General features: G+C 37.8%; 1 non-coding gene across 1 annotated transcript; it reads right to left on the bottom strand.

Moving 5' to 3' along the window:
- Nucleotides 1–8,977: 8,977 nt before the first annotated feature.
- LOC133793144 (small nucleolar RNA R71) lies at nt 8,978–9,084 on the bottom strand. Its single transcript, XR_009874604.1, has one exon. It is a non-coding gene; the product is annotated as a small nucleolar RNA R71 (small nucleolar RNA).
- Between the last annotated feature and the right edge of the window lie 9,226 nt (nt 9,085–18,310).

Below are 18,310 nucleotides of genomic sequence, written 5' to 3'. Positions count from 1 at the left end.
CTCCTCATTATGTTCCTCGCATGATATGTATGGTACTAATGCTTTTCTTTACTCTAAGGGGTATGGAATGCTCACCCTTGGAGTGATGTCTTATGGTGAATGAAGAAACACAAAATTCACTTTGGTTGTGTGTTTCTTTGTAGTTTATAAAGAAACACAAAAACCAACTAGCTAGGGTAGTGATCCAAGCATAACCTTGAGATTGAATGAGAGTCAATCATTTCCAAGCACGTATCCCAATGTTTGTAATGCCTATGATCCCCACCATTCACTTTAAATTTCATCCAAGGGCTAGGAAGCTTTGGCTTTTCCTATAAATACCCAAGGCTTAGACTTGTCTTCTCACATTAATGATTACATAGCCTAGTGATAAGTTCTTAAAGTTACATCCAAGAGCTTCAAGGTTCCATCCTCCATAGAAGCATTTTGTGAGGTAATTTTCTCCCTTTTTTTACCATTCGTGCTTATCCCACGTGAGTTCTGTAGGGAGCCTAAGATGTTTTCTCATTTCCAAAGGTCCACCCTTACATATCCAAGGATTTCTCTTCACATGCCCATAGGCCCGTCCTTGTACATCTACGAACCCAGATACACACATCCAAGTATGACTTTCTTTGTCAATGATACATGCATATCTTTTTTACTTTAACATGAGGGTACGTACCATAGGTTAGTATGTTCCTTTCCCTTCAAAGTTCCTTGTTTTCATGGCGTGTTAGGCATGTATACATGGGTCCTTGTCTTACTTCAATTACACTCATGTTGTAGATATAGGGTTGTCTTCACACACACACGTCGTCGAGTCTTAGCTTGCCCATGGCATCTGGATGGTCCTTTAAAGTCTCGCCTGGCATTAAACCTATTGAGTTGTCATCTTCTAACTTTGAAGCTGATGTCCATAAACCCTTCAAAAATGTGTGTGTGTGAATGCTCTACCTGTAGCGGTTATCCTACCTTAGGCAGAAGGTATGGGGCCTCGAGAGTGAACTCGAATTTGTCACTAATGGTGGGGGTTAAGGTTTCTCCCCATAGCATGATGTTGGGATTAGTGCCCTTTAAAGCATATGTTTTTAACAATGTGTAATGAAATAAATAATTGAAATGAATTTTGGCATATATTGTTTATTTATTATTATTATTATTAGAATAATATTATATGAATATCAGAAAATTCCCAAATTCGTTATTGTAACTACAATCTTGTATTGGTACGAGAGTATTAAGATTGTAGGCAACGAATTTAAATAGTTCGCAGTAAAACAAAGTTATGTGGAATCTTTTAATTAAATATTGTAAGTACGGTTCACTGGTATTATAAATACATATAATCTAGATTACTGATGTGGTAGGACATCTTAGTAGAGGTACTTTGTATAAAGTGCTTATACATGAACAGGACCCGATATGTTATTAATACTTATTAAGACCATTTACTTTATAAGTATTAATTAAACATATCAATAAGATGATCATATACAAATTGACTTTAATCCTGAAGTTATTTTGAACTCCTGTTTATGTCATATGAGTTCTTTGATTAACTCGTTATGGTTTATCAAAATGATTAGGCTGAAAACTTTTATTTTGGGAACTCGTTAATGTAAATGGCTGGGGGCATAATATAGAGACATGGAATCTATACCTTTCCAAGAGGAATTGAATAATGGTTCTCTTAAGAGTTGACTTTTGGAACTGAAAGGTTATTGAGCTCAAATTCATAAATCAATCTATGAATTAACCTACACTAGTAAAGTTAATGCTACTTAAGGAAAAATATATAATTAAAAAGGTTAAATGGTAATTAATTATCACTTTGATTATGAACCATTAATAGAGTATTGAATTGTATGTAGTGATTAAATCGATGGACATTTTTTATATATTTAAAAGCACTCAATAAATACATGTGTATAATTACAAGAGTGAAATCTAATATTTTTAGTGGAATAATATTGAGATTAATAAATTAAGGTTATTATATTGAAGAGTATTAATTAATAATCTAAATTTATTGGAGCTTGAAATTATAGGTTCATAGGTCCCCGAGATGGCTCTATCAATATTATTCAAGGTAAGAGTTGAAATTGGAAAAAATTTGGAAAATGGCATATTTGGATGAAATTTGTTCTTCAGCGTCAAATATGTAATTAAGACAAATTAATTAATTATATTTTTCAAAAATCATTTTGGTATTTTTGAAAATAGCATTTAAAAAATTAAGATAATTAATCAGCTTTATTTATTTAAATAATGTGAAAAATATATTTCTCATAATTCAAATTGGATTTGAATTTGAAATGATATTTATTCTTTAATTAATATGATAAATAAGATATCATATTTAGTTATTATTGAATAAATAATTATTAAATAATAATTAAAATAAAATGGTTGGAACACATCCCTGGAATCAGGGATGTGTTACACGTCAACTACAGTGCATGCACTGTAGTTGGCGTGTAACAAGGTCCAAGAATGGGTCTTGAAAATTTCTTTTATTTATTTAATTATTAAATAATTGATTTAAAATTTGAATTTTTAATTGAAATATTTTAATTACTTCTTTTATAAATTTATCAGATGGAAATAGTTTTAAGAAGTCTTTTAACAGAAAGAAAATAGATCGTAATATTTTTCTCTATCCCAGAAAACTGTCTCACGCCTAATATTCCAAGATCTCATGTGTAGACAATATCTGGTGAATAAAAAATGTTTCCCTCCCATTACTCTATGTGCCTACACACACATCTTGAGGTGTAGAGATACATCTTGGAAGATATTGGTCTGGGTATTTTGAAGAACTGCTTTTGATTGGATGTTCGTTAGAGATACAGAAAAATAGCAAGGATTCTTGATAGTTCTTCAACTGGTAAATCCTCATCTTTTTATTTCTCTATGATTAATGTTTTTTATGTTAATGGATCTGATTATTTAAGGTTTGTTTAAATAATTTTTTTTTCTTGAAATCTCTGGGCCCAACACCCCGTGCTTTATGTTGCGTACATGGTAAACCAGTTACCAACAATTGGTATCAGAGCGGTCATTAATCTCTGATGCATTAATTATTGTGTGGGTATAATATGTATTCTTATATTATCGTAATATGTGATGAATGGATGGATGTTTATTTTGGTGAATGTATGTTCTTAAGAGTCGTTAATAATATGGTGTTTTGGGGTTTAGGAATGGTTCTTATTTTTCTATATCTACAAAACTGTAAGCCAAAAGGTGTCGAGACCCTCTCGGCATGCCCTAGCCTGAGCCCAGGCTCCTTGCACACAAGCCTCACAGTCCCTTCCTATCGCACCCATTTGCACTAAGCACCCAGTCCCACAATTGCCCAGCGCCTTTGGCGCTCTTCTCGCATCCCTAGGCACGCACATCACTGAGTCTCTACACCTCTATCGCGCCTAGCCGAGCCTCCTAGCTCCCATCGCGCCTAGCGTGCCCTACTGCCTAGCATCCCAGTCACACCCTGCTGTCTTGCACGCCCGAGCCTTTGTGGTTTGGTGGATCTTTGAGCCACCCCACCAAGCCAAGCCTTAAAATTGCAAACCTAACTCACTTGGCTCCTTACCCGAACCCTATAGTGATTATTGGTTTCTTTGAATTTGTAGGCTTGGCCCAAATTGTTAATTGGAATTTTAAAATTCTAATTAAATTTTGAATTAAGTGGGCCATGTTCAAATCGAACCCAAATTACCCATTAGGCTTTTATTAGCCAAGTTCAATATTTTAAAAGATTGTTTAAAATTATTGAAGTCATTTACAATTCAAAATGGGCTAGATGGCATAAAAATAATAGAATGCCCATAAAGATGGAGAAGGAGAGTCTACATAATGCCTTGGTTTTATTTTTATTTATTTTGTAAATTATTGCAAGTGTTATGATTTTTCTAGAATTACCCAAAACACCTGGCTCACATTTGTTTACTTATTTATTATTTTTATTTATTTATTTAAAAGTTTGAATGTATTAAAATTATTTAATAACATTGTCATGCATTATAACATGTCATTCATGTTACCCACACAGTATATCTAATTCAAGCATACCTCTCATATAGAGTAGAAACATGTTTGAATTAGGAACGTCATCTATGATTATATGCATTAAATGAATCATATAATTAATCTAGAACAAAGTGGTAAATTGATTTTAAGTGTTAATTTCAATACCTAATAGATAATTTATTAGATAGGCAAATGATATTCTTAATAATTAGATCATTTATTGACTAGATAGTTTAAGGGCCTATTCAGTATGATGATTAAATTTTATTAATGATTTAAATTCTTAATGAGATTCGTAATTATTAGAATATAACTTTGTAAATTAATTTAACTAATCAAAAAACATAGGATGTTTTGAGAAAACACATATTCTAAAATAGTGAGTGGGAGAGGGGGTAATAACAATAACTCATATGGTCTCCATTATTAGTTAACACCAATGTTTCATGGGATGGGCCTCGATGCGCCTTTGTTTGCGTCCCCCTAAAGAAGGTTTCTGACTGCGTTATTATTCAAGATTAACTTCTATATAGAATATGATTGATGATGTATTTTAAGTTTGACTGACCCTAAGCACACTCTTGAGTTAAGTCATTAATCTAAATGATGGGTTACGCTCGCAAAGCTTAACTAGGCTTTCGAGTGGACTAGTTAATCCTGACCAAACAAGCAGTTGTTCATAAGTCAAAAGAGAAAATAGTTGATTTCAAGTTTTCACTTATGAATTTGAGAAGTGTCTCAAAATTAATTTAAGATTTGTTTGACCTACCCTAACGCTGGTACATTAATTTTTAAATTAATTTATCGCGAAATTAGTAATAATTGTTTTTTATATGTTATTTAATTTTGTTGCATTCATGCATCATATTTATTATTCCAAAAATTGTTGATATTCATAATATATGCTAAATTCAATTTTGTTTTATTTATTTATTTCGGCAATGATGAATTCAAACCCTATTACTGCTTTACTTGCAAACGAGAAACATACTGATGATAATTTTATGACATGGAAATAAAATATGAACATTGTTTTGATCTGTGAGAACCACAAGTTTGTCTTTACGGAGGAATGTCCTGAGGTCCCTGCTGCCACTGCTCCCAAAACTTCTAGGGAGAAGTATGATACTTGGATTTTATCTAGCAACAAGGCTAAGTGTTACATGCTTGTTAGTATGAGTGATATACTCACAAAAAAGTATGAAGACATGGAGACTTCATATGAGATATGGGAGTCTCTTCAAGCCATGTTTGGACAGCAGTCCGATCAATGTATACATGAGGCTAGTAGAACCTACATGAACATAAAAATGAAGAAAGGAGTTTATGTCATAGAAAATGTTCTAAACATGGTCAACACAATGCATGATGCAGAAGTTCATGGAGCAACCATTGATGAGAGAACTCAAGTTAGTCTGATACTTAAATCACTCACTCCAACTTTTTCCACATTTACTACCAACTATTTTATGAACAAGTTGGAGTATAATATGACCCAGTTGTTAAATGAGTTGCAAACTTTTGAATTACTCAATAAGAGTAATTCAAAAGTAGAAGAAGAAAATGTTGCTGATTCTAAACCTTCATCTTCAAAAGGGAAAAATAAAGAAGAGAAAGAAATCCCATGACAAGGAAAATGACAAACATGAAAGGGAGCCTAAAAATTTATCCAAAGGAAAGGAGAACAAAGATAACAGAACTTCCAAGAAAAAGCAACCCAAAGGGGCATGCTTTCATTGTGGAGTTGAGGGTCATTGGAAGAGAAATTGTCCTAAGTATCTCTTAAACCTAAAAGAATCGAAGAAAGGTAAATATGATTTACTTATTTTAGAAGCCTGTTTAGTGGAAGATGATACATCATCCTGGATTGTTGACTCTGGTGCCACTAACCATGTTTACTTTTCTTTACAGATTATAAGTTCTTCGAGGGAACTTGTTGATGAGGAGGTGACTATGAGGGTTGGCAGTGGTCAGGTCGTCTCTGCCAAAGCAGTTGGAACAGCCCGTCTGGAATTTGATAAAAATAAATTCTTGTTTTATACAATGTTTATTTTATTCCTGGATTTACTAGGAAATTAATTTCAGTTTCTATGTTGCATGAACAAGGTTTCGATATCACTTTCAATAATAATTTGATTGTTATCTCAAGATCTGGTATTGAAACATGTCATGCAAAATCCAATTATGGGCTGTATAAACTTAAGGAAAAAGAGTGATCTATATACAACTCTGAAATGTTTAAAGTTGCAAACCCAAGATCTATTAAACGTCTGAAAGCTAATTTTGACAATGAAGCATATCTATGTTATTTGAGATTGGGGCATATTGGTTTCGATTGAATTAACAAGCTAACAAAGGAGGGGCCTTTAGGAGAATTAATTTTTGGTTATCCTCTAGTCTGTGAATCTTGTCTGGAAGGCAAAATGACCAAAAGACATTTCTCTGCAAAGGGTTCAAGAGCCATAGAACCACTCTAACTCGTACACACTTATGTTTGTTGACCACTTAATGTGCAAGCTAGAATGAGGTTTTGAATATTTTGTCACCTTCATTAACGATTATTCTAGATATGATTACATATATTTGATGCAAAAGAAATCTGAAACTTTTGGAAAGTTTAAAGAATTCCAAGTTGAAGCTGAAAATTAATTAGGTAAATCACTGAAAGTTCTTCAATCTGATTGAGGAGGAGAGTACCTAGATTATGAATTTGAAGACCATCTGCGTGAGCATGGAATTCAATCCCAACTCACTACACCAGGAATGCCACAACAGAATGGTGTTTTTGAAAGAAGGAACAAGACATTATTAGACATGGTTAAATCGATCATGAGTTACTCATCATTGCAACTGTCATTCTGGGGCTATTCCTGATGAGTCTAGTTTTTATGATGTCTTGGTGATGTTTTTAGTAGTCTTTTATTTTGTTTTTCCTTGTTTTAGTGCGGGTTTACGCTTTGTTTGGTTGTTTTTGTGAATATCAGGAAGAATTGAGCATGTGGAAGGAAATGCCAAAGAAAGGGAAGAAATAATCGAGTTTTTCATCATATTTTGATCAAGAATGGTTCTCAATACCATTTGGAAGTGTTGGTGAAATTTTGGGATGAAAACTTGAAGAATTGAAGAATTCCTTAAGAGCCACGGCATGATCAATGTAGGGCCGCGGCTAGGGGGAGAAACAGAAGCATGGTTTTTGAGGACATCTTCGGGCCGCGGCATGGCTAGGTAGAGCCGCGGCATGGATGGGCATTCTGCCCAGAAGACAATGATGCGGGCCGCGGCATGGCTTCAGAGAGCCGCGGCATTGAAAGGATAGTCTGCCCAGAAATTTTGACACGGGCCGCGGCATAGTGTATGTAGAGCCGCGGCCCGCCTCTCTAAAATCTAAAAAATCCTAGGTTTTAAAGGACGAAAAAGAAGAGAGAGAGGGGTACGGACGAAGGGAGGAGTTCTGGTGTTGAAGGCTCAAGCTTAGAGTATTTTTACATGTTTTTCTTCTTGATGTTATCTTTAAATTCTGTTGTGATTAGCACTATGACTATGAACTAATTTTCTGTTTAGGATGTTCAATTGAATCACTTGAATTTCTATTATGACCTAATGCAATTTTAATTTCCTCTTCTCCAATCTTCTTCAATTCCTTATAACCTGTTCTTATAGATTGATTATTGATTGGCCATCTTTAGTCATATATATATATATATGTTTTTAAGTAAAAATCTGAGAAGTGAGATTTAATTATGCTGTGGTTATATTGGACATAATTCTAATTTAGAACGAAAGTATCTGAATTAATTGTGTAACTGTTATTAAGTTGTGGAATTTAATGCTACCTTTGTGGTTCAATTTACCATAGAAATATAGGAAATTGTCACCTAGGTTGAGTTTATAATTCATAGAATGATTATAGGCTGCTGTCTCAACTTGTTAATTGAATTAGGTTAAAATAAGAAGAATTCATACTTGGCATTAGGGAATAATAGGAAGGATAGTTGATGAGATTGAATATCCTAATTGTTTCTCAGTGATTGAATTACGAGTTTTTTTACTATTAGTTATTATTCTATTTAATTGTCGATTATTATTTCTGCACTCTATCGATTCTTTTGCTGTATTTTACAAAAAAAATCAAGAAATTTTAATTCATCAAATAGAACAAGAGATTAATTGACTGGTAATTGATAATTCAGTCCTTGAGGACGATACTTGGTTTTACCATTTTATTACAAGTTTGCGACTGTGTGCACTTGCATAGCAAAATTATCGCAACAAGTTTTTGGCGCCGTTGCCGGGGACTGAAAATTATCAATATCAGTCTAATTAATTTTTATTCTAATTTGATTTTAATTTCTCTCGTTTCTAATCTGTTTAGTTGCTTAATTTGTCTATCTCAGGTGAATTTTGGTATATGCGTGGCAGAAAAGGAAAAGCCACACTTGTTCCTCTGAATCTCGAGATCGAAAAGTCTTGCAATCAAATCAGAAAGAATAAGAGAGAGACCCAGAATTCTGTGAAGATGGCACAGAATGATGGGGATGGTAGGAATGGTCTAAATCCAGGAGTTGTCCAAGGGGTTCAGGCTCAGACCAACGCTGAGAGGAGTCTGAGAGATTATGTGCTACCCACTCTGACGGGAGTACAAAATAGTATACGCCCACCAGCTGTAGAGGCCAACAACTTCGAAATCAAGCCTGCTATTTTACAAATGGTGCAGTCCTCTGTGCAATTCAATGGGTTGCCCTCTGAAGATCCTCACACCCATTTGTCCAACTTCCTGGAATTGTGTGGAACCTTCAAATATAATGGGGTGAGTGATGACGCAATCAAGCTTAGGCTCTTCCCATTTTCTCTAAGGGACAGAGCTAAAAGTTGGCTGAATTCTCTGCAGCCAAACTCCATTGTCACTTGGCAAGATCTGGCTCAGAAATTTTTATCCAAATTTTTCCCTCCGTCAAAGGCTGCTAAATTGAGGGGAGAGATAAATAACTTTTGCCAGAATGACGGAGAGTCACTGTATGAAGCTTGGGAACGGTTTAAGGAACTCCTGAGAAGATGTCCTCATCATGGCATAGAACAGTGGATGCTAGTACAGAATTTCTACAATGGTTTATGTCCGACAACCAGAACCATTATTGATGCTGCAGCGGGTGGCACTTTTATGAGCAAGAGCGCAGCTGGTGCTTATGAACTGTTGGAGGACATGGCTACAAACAACCATCAGTGGTCTGAGGAAAGATCATCAGGAGTCAGAAAGGTAGCTGGGGTGCATGAGCTAGATGCAATCACTGCCTTAACAGCGCAAGTAGCCTCTTTGACCAAGCAGTTGCAACAGAGTAGTGTGTCTGCTAATGCGGTTCAGATGGCAGTGAGATGTGAAATGTGTGGTGGTGCTCATTCTGTCGATCAGTGCCCTATCTGTATGAATAACACCCCCATGGATCATGCTCAAGTTCAGGCGGTGGGAAATTTTCAGAGGCCACTCAATAATCCATTCTCCAAAAACTACAATCCTGGGTGGCGAAATCATCCCAATTTTTCGTGGAAGAATAATCAAGGCCAACAACCTCAGTTTCAGGGTCAATTTCAGAATAACATGCCTCAGCCACCTATGAATCAAGCTTCGTCATCAATGCAGCCTAGGCCTCAACAATCAATGCCTCAACCTGAGAGACCTAATGAACTACAAGCAGCCCTGTTGACTCTTACTAACACTCAGGCTCAATTTATGACTGAGACAAGATCCTCCATTCGAAACCTTGAGACACAGGTTGGGCAGTTGGCAAATATGCTCAATAACAGACCCCAGGGAAACTTGCCAAGTAATACTGAAGTCAACCCCAAGGAGCAAGTTCAAGCAATCACTTTGCGGAGTGGGAAGCAAACAGAGCAACCTAGACCTCCACAGGCAGTGGTTCAGAAAAAAGAGATGGGTGCACAGTCTGATTCAGAAAGGGTTACTGAAGACCATCAGAAGTCAGAACAGAGTCCCCCAGTTGTCATTGAGCAGCCAGTTAGAGTTCCATACCCTCAGAGGCTTAGAAAGACTACCCTTGATAAACAGTTTTCTAAGTTTCTTGAGGTGTTTAAAAAGCTGCACATAAACATTCCTTTTGCGGAGGCCTTGGAGCAGATGCCCAGTTATGTTAAGTTTATGAAGGAGATTCTGTCAAAGAAAAGGAGAATGGAGGACTATGAGACTGTAGCACTCACTGAAGAGTGCAGCGCTATTTTACAAAGGAAGTTACCCCAAAAGCTGAGAGATCCGGGGAGTTTCACCATACCTTGCACCATTGGCAAGTTTGAATGTAAGCACGCCTTATGTGATCTGGGGGCAAGTATCAATTTGATGCCCTTATCAGTGTTTAAAAGACTTGGTTTGGGGGAGGCAAAACCAACAACTGTCACTTTACAGCTCGCAGACCGATCGTTAACACATCCACGAGGTATTATTGAGGATGTTCTTGTGAAAGTGGATAAGTTCATATTTCCCGCTGACTTTATTGTTCTGGACATGGAGGAGGACACAAATGTTCCTATTATTCTTGGTAGACCATTTTTAGCCACAGGCCAAGCTCTTATTGATGTTCAAAAAGGAGAGCTTAAGCTGAGAGTTCAAGGAGATGAGGTGGTCTTTAATGTCTTCAAGTCTATGAAGTATCCGGTGGCTAGTGACAGTTGCTTTAGTGTGGATATGATAGAAAAGGCAGTCTCCAAGAGAAGGATGAGCAGTGATGCCTTAGAGGCAGTATTATTGGGTGATGAGGGCGATGATGATGAGGATGCTGAGATCAGAGAATGTGTAAACTGGATCAACTCTTTCTTACCATATTGGAAAAAGTTCCAAGAATTAGCGGATGCGACTGATAAACCGCTAACCTCCATTCAGCAGCCACCACCGTTGGAATTAAAGGTCCTCCCAGATCACTTGCAATATGCTTATTTGGGAGAGAATGAAACTTTACCGGTCATTGTGTCAGCTGACTTGTCAAAGGTAGAATTGGAGAAACTGTTGAGGGTTCTAAGGGAGCATAAATTGGCCATTGGGTGGACATTGGCAGATATTAGAGGAATAAGCCCAGCGACAGTGATGCATAAGATTTTATTGGAGCAGAATAGCAAGCCATCCATAGAGGCCCAGAGAAGACTCAATCCAGCCATGAAGGATGTAGTATTGGATCAGATTCTTAAATGGTTGGATGTTGGGGTGATCTACCCAATTTCTGATAGTGCATGGGTGAGCCCTGTGCAAGTGGTACCTAAGAAGGGCGGAATGACTGTGGTGAAAAATGAGAACAATGAACTCATTCCAACAAGGGCTGTAACGGGGTGGCGGATTTGTATAGACTACCGCAAGCTCAATAAGGCAACAAGGAAGGATCATTTTCCTTTGCCTTTTCTTGATCAGATGCTTGACAGATTGGCAGGCCACAGCTACTACTGTTTCTTGGATGGGTATTCTGGGTATCATCAGATCGCTATTGCACCAGAGGATCAAGAGAAAACAACCTTCACATGTCCTTATGGCACATTTGCTTTCAGGAGAATGCCATTTGGACTATGCAATGCCCCTGCAACATTTCAACGGTGCATGATGGCCATATTTTCAGACATGGTAGACCGGTGTATTGAGATTTTCATGGATGACTTCTCTGTTTTTGGCTCATCATTCGACCTCTGTTTGGGTAATTTAAAGAACGTGCTGCGTCGTTGTGAGATGGCTAATCTGGTGTTGAATTGGGAGAAATGCCATTTTATGGTGAAAGAGGGGATTGTCCTTGGCCATAAAATTTCAAGTGAGGGAATTGAGGTAGATAGAGCGAAAATTTCTACCATTGAAAGGCTGCCTCCACCAGTTTCAGTCAAAGGAGTTAGAAGTTTTCTTGGTCACGCTGGGTTCTATCGAAGATTCATCAAAGATTTCTCAAAGGTGTCTAAGCCTCTCTCGAATCTGCTTATGAATGGAGTTGTCTTTGATTTTAATGACGAATGTTTGAGGGCGTTCAATTTCTTGAAAGAAAAGCTTATTTCTGCTCCAATTGTGATAGCTCCGAGATGGGAATTGCCTTTTGAGTTGATGTGTGATGCCAGTGATTACGCAGTGGGGGCAGTTCTGGGACAGCGGATTGATAAGGTATTCAGGTCTATTTACTATGCTAGTCGGACTCTAAATGATGCTCAGCTTAATTATGCCACTACAGAAAAAGAGTTGCTAGCTATTGTATTTGCTTGCGATAAATTCAGACCATATCTGATTGGTAACAAGGTGATTGTCTACACTGATCACTCTGCCATTAAATACTTGATGTCAAAGAAAGATGCCAAGCCCCGCTTGATTAGATGGATTCTGTTGCTTCAAGAATTTGACATGGAGATTCGTGACAAAAAGGGCAGCGAGAATGTGGTAGCTGATCATCTCTCTAGACTTGAGGTGGAGGAGACTGAAAATAAGAAAGCAATGCAAATCAATGATCATTTTCCTGATGAGCAGTTGTTTGGGGTAAGTGAGACTTTAGCTGTCCCGTGGTTTGCAGACATAGTGAACTTTTTGGTTGCAAAAATTGTGCCTTCTGAAATGTCAAAGCAGCAATTAAAGAAATTCTTTTCTGAGGTGAAACACTACTATTGGGAGGAACCTATTCTCTATAGGCACTGTGTTGATCAGATTATCAAAAGGTGCTTTCCTGAAGAAGAGACGCAGTCCATTCTTAATCACTGTCATACTCAACAATGCGGAGGGCATTTTGGTGCATCAAGAACGGCGGCTAAGGTATTACAAAGTGGTTTCTATTGGCCTTCATTATTCAAGGATGCAAATGTGTTTGTCAAGGCCTGTGATAGATGTCAGAGAACTGGCAATATCTCGAGGAGAAACGAAATGCCTCTACAAGGGATTCTTGAGGTGGAAATGTTTGACGTATGGGGCATCGATTTCATGGGGCCTTTTCCACCGTCTTACAACAATGAATATATTCTCTTGGCAGTGGACTATGTATCCAAATGGGTGGAGGCTGCAGCAACTAGAGCCAATGACGGTAAAACTGTGCTTAATTTTCTGCATAAACATATTTTTACTAGATTTGGCACTCCCCGAGCTCTGATCAGTGATGAAGGGAAACACTTTGTGAATAAGCAACTGGATGCACTGCTGGATCGTTATGGAGTTTATCACCGAAAAGCTTTGCCTTATCATCCTCAATCAAATGGGCAAGCTGAAGTTTCGAACAGAGAAATCAAGAGCATCCTTGAGAAGACTGTTGACAGTTCGCGGAAAAATTGGTCGAAAAAGTTAGATGATGCGATTTGGGCATACAGAACTGCATTCAAAACACCAATAGGCATGTCTCCTTATAGGTTGGTGTTTGGTAAAGCGTGTCATCTACCAGTTGAATTGGAGCATAGGGCATTTTGGGCTATGAAAAAGTTAAATTATGATTGGAGTGCCGCTAGTGAACGAAGACTGTTGCAACTGAATGAACTTGACGAGTTCAGAAATGAGGCTTATGAGAATGCTAAGATTTATAAAGAAAGAACAAAGGCTTGGCATGACAAGAACTTAATCAGAAGGGAGTTCCAACCAGGGCAGCAGGTACTTCTGTTCAATTCAAGACTTCGACTGTTTCCTGGCAAATTGAAGTCAAGATGGTCCGGACCATTCACTGTAGTTCAAGTTTTTCCTTATGGTTCTGTAGAAGTTCGGGGCAACTCAGGTGATTCATTTAAAGTCAATGGCCAGAGATTGAAGCCCTACTTGGGTGGTAGTTTTGATCAAGCGAAGTCTATCCTCCTTCTGAAGCCTCTCTGAAGAGGGTTCCGCGTCCGGCTAAATGACGTTAACGACAGCGCTTGTAGGAGGCACCCTATATTTTACTTGTTATTTTTTTTACTTTTGTATTTGTAAACAATGGATATTTGGTTTATTTTTGGACTTTTAGAATCGTGAAAAAAGTGAAAAATGAAAAAAAATTTAAAAAATCAAAAAAATCAAAAAAATTAAAAATTCCTTAAGGGCCGCGGCATAGCCCTATGATGCCGCGGCATTGGGGGGTTCCAGAGGCTCACGGATTTGGAAATTTGAGGAGGGCCGCGGCATTGATCCCAAGTTTTCCCAGAATCACAAGGCGGGCCGCGGCATATGTCTGAGAGGGCCGCGGCATTCCAGTGTGGAAATTTGATGCGGGCCGCGGCATAGTCAAGGTAATGCCGCGGCCCTAGTCCGAAAATTGGGATAAAAAGCCCTAAATCAGCCATTATCCCATTCATTCACTCTCACAATCTTACTCACACTCAAAACTTCTTTTCTCTCTAATTTTGTTTGAGACTTCCATCAGTCAAGGAGACCACAAGAAGGATTTTTGTGCCATTCAAGTAAGTGTATCTTCTCTAATCTAATATTTTTGATTAGAGATTAGATTGCATTGTGGTGTTGTGGATTGTTCTTTGTTGTTCTTGTGAGAAGATTAAGGGTTTTGTCAATTTTTGATTGTGGGAATTATTGTTAAAGGCTATTGATTGTGGGCATTATTGTTAAAGGCTATTGATTGTGGGAATTAGTGTTTGGGGTGTTGATTGTGGTAATTAGTAAGTTTGGGGGGGAGTGACACCAAAAAGGAAAGTATACTCAAGTTCTTGAGAGCATATTTGGGGGTTTAGTTGGTTCTTTTTGAAAGATATTATGGGTCCTAAGAGAAATCCCCCTAGAGGCACCTCCTCCAAGAAAGCATCCTCATCACGCACTCAACCACCACCAACACCACCTGCCCCAGCTGAGTATGACACGAATCTTTTTGTGAGTAAGGATGCTGCCGATTTGTTTAAAAAGATTTATAAAAGATCGGTGGTAAGGGAAAGGGGGTTTGACTTTGATGAGGCCCCTGCTGTACAGCACCCTGGTTATGAACTTATAAAAGCTGAAATAGTGCGTCGAAGATGGAATTTGTTTTGTGACTCGAACCATGTGGATTCAGCCAACTGCTCTATTATATATGAATTTTTCGCCAATTTCTCCTATCAAGATGCAGAGCAGAATAATTTTGTCAGAGGCAAATTGGTGCCTACATCAGCCTATGCATTCAACCAATTACTGGGTCTTCCCTCTTTTTCTGCACAAGAGGATGAATACTGGCAGTTGGCCCATTTCGAGGAGCCAGACTATGATGCGGTGGCTGAGGTCTTAAGTATGGAAGGGGCACGTTTCAGTTATCATAATGGGAGGCCCAAAGAGTTGTTCAGGTGGCAGCTAAACCCAATTGCGAAGGCGTGGTTTTATTTTGTGTGTGCACGTTTACTGCCGACGTCCCACCTGTCCTCTGTTGATCGAGAGCGTTGTTTGTTAGTGTACGCTATCATGACTCAAAAGAAGGTCGATGTGGGTCGCATTATTCGATATAGCATACGCAACATCAGTCGATTCAACACTACCGCTGGTGTCGCCCATGGTACCTTCCTTTCGACTTTATGTAGCACTTATGAGGTACCAACCTTTTCCAGCGATCTAGTCCGGAGGCCAATGGGGGCCATCAATCAGACCTTGTTTACGGCCTTTCCTCCAGCCTGTCTTACGCAGCCTGACTCTACTCAGCCAAATAAGCGCAGCCGGGCTGATGAAACAGGGGGCCCTGATCGCGCTGAGGAGGAGGAAGTAGAAGAAGCGGGTCCCAGCAACCCACATGAAAATTTGGCAATTGGAGGACCGATTGACGAGCACACACAGAGTACGCATGCTCGATTGGATTACATTATTCAACAAAATCAATATTTAATCCAATCGCAGCAGGCGCAAAATCAGCACTATAATGACTTTATGGTGCAACAAAATGACTATGGCCGGGCTCATATTGAGGAGTTGAATACTTTGGTCACAAGGTGGACTATGAGTTCAGCCGATGAGAATTATTTCACTCCACCGCCACAGTACACTCCATATCAGTGGCCACCTCCACCACCTCCACCGCCATACTGATGTGGCGTCAGGTAAGTTTTCTTCCCTTGTTTTTTTTTTCTTTATCACATTGGGGACAATGTGCGTCTTAAGTTTGGGGGGGAGCTTATTTTGTTTTATTTTTGTTTTCTGCGTTGTTTAGTTTAGTTTAGTTTTCTGTAGTGTAAAAGTTAAACCATCATTCTTGTCTGTACTTGCTTTGTCTTTGCTCGTGAAAAGGAAATTGAATTCAACTGTGTGCTTGGTTCAATTGTTTTAGAGTTGAATTTAAAAAGTTCTGTGGGAAATTTTTAATATGTTTTGAAAAGACAACATTTTGGATTGTATTATATGAGTTTGACTAGGGTTGGTGGAATGACAATTTGAATCTAATAGAACTTGCATTATTTGGCTTTTGAGGCGAAATTCTTGATGACATGTGTTTAGAAAAGTGATTTAGGCAATTTTTTTTGGATCGATTGTGCCTTTCAAGCCGACCTTGAGTTAATTATCCTTAGTTACCCTTTTGAGCCTTGAATTTGGTTTTTGTTCTTGATCATACTATTTGAGCCTAAATTTCTTAACTTCTTTATTTTTGTTTTCCTTTCCTTTTGTTATCATAAGCATATAATCTGTGGGAAAGAAGAAGGAAAAATAGTAAGAGGTTGTTATGATTGGAATACAGTATGATTGTACAAAAAGAAGAGAGAGAGAAGTCTTTGAAAAAAAAAAAAGAAAAAAAAAAAAAAAAAGAATAATATCACTTTGTCACACTCCTTGATCATATATATATATAGAAAATAATAAGTTTGGGGGAGTGTGATTTGAAAAAAAAAAGTGATAAGTCTAGAAAAAGAAAAGAAGAAAATAATGAAAAGTGTTGTCATCTCTCTCTCTAATTGTATAAAAGGGTGATTTTTGGTGTGGTAAAGAAAAATTTGGTTGGTTTTAAGGTTTTATGCTTATGGTAACGATTGAGCTTAAATGAGAATTTCATCTACCCTTACCTAAGCCTAACACTATAACCTGTGAAAGTCCTGTTGATTTCAAAACATGTGTTGTTGACATTAGTGGAGAAGGTCGAGTAATGCAAGCATATTGTAGATGTGGTTTGTGGAATTGTATGGAATGAGTTGAGCATATATGATCGAATGCAAGTGTTGTAGTCATTTTCATGATATATTATTGATTTCCCTAATTGAACTGTATAAGTTGGACTTTAAGGCAATTGAGCTGAAATTCTGGTTATAAATATTGCAATTGAGGTTTCATGAGTGTTGGCAAAGCAGTGTAGATGGTAATGATGGTTTAGCTTGTTCGTTTTTGTGTTTGTTTCTTTTTGTTAGTGTAACTTGGTCTTTACTCGAGGGCGAGTAAAGGTTAAGTTTGGGGGAGTTTGATGAGTCTAGTTTTTATGATGTCTTGGTGATGTTTTTAGTAGTCTTTTATTTTGTTTTTCCTTGTTTTAGTGCGGGTTTACGCTTTGTTTGGTTGTTTTTGTGAATATCAGGAAGAATTGAGCATGTGGAAGGAAATGCCAAAGAAAGGGAAGAAATAATCGAGTTTTTCATCATATTTTGATCAAGAATGGTTCTCAATACCATTTGGAAGTGTTGGTGAAATTTTGGGATGAAAACTTGAAGAATTGAAGAATTCCTTAAGAGCCACGGCATGATCAATGTAGGGCCGCGGCTAGGGGGAGAAACAGAAGCATGGTTTTTGAGGACATCTTCGGGCCGCGGCATGGCTAGGTAGAGCCGCGGCATGGATGGGCATTCTGCCCAGAAGACAATGATGCGGGCCGCGGCATGGCTTCAGAGAGCCGCGGCATTGAAAGGATAGTTTGCCCAGAAATTTTGACACGGGCCGCGGCATAGTGTATGTAGAGCCGCGGCCCGCCTCTCTAAAATCTAAAATATCCTAGGTTTTAAAGGACGAAAAAGAAGAGAGAGAGGGGTACGGACGAAGGGAGGAGTTCTGGTGTTGAAGGCTCAAGCTTAGAGTATTTTTACATGTTTTTCTTCTTGATGTTATCTTTAAATTCTGTTGTGATTAGCACTATGACTATGAACTAATTTTCTGTTTAGGATGTTCAATTGAATCACTTGAATTTCTATTATGACCTAATGCAATTTTAATTTCCTCTTCTCCAATCTTCTTCAATTCCTTATAACCTGTTCTTATAGATTGATTATTGATTGGCCATCTTTAGTCATATATATATATGTTTTTAAGTAAAAATCTGAGAAGTGAGATTTAATTATGCTGTGGTTATATTGGACATAATTCTAATTTAGAACGAAAGTATCTGAATTAATTGTGTAACTGTTATTAAGTTGTGGAATTTAATGCTACCTTTGTGGTTCAATTTACCATAGA

Source organism: Humulus lupulus, chromosome 7, assembly GCF_963169125.1.
Source record: "Humulus lupulus chromosome 7, drHumLupu1.1, whole genome shotgun sequence".
In the NCBI taxonomy this organism is placed as follows: domain Eukaryota; kingdom Viridiplantae; phylum Streptophyta; class Magnoliopsida; order Rosales; family Cannabaceae; genus Humulus; species Humulus lupulus.
This window is presented reverse-complemented; position numbering and strand designations above follow the sequence as displayed.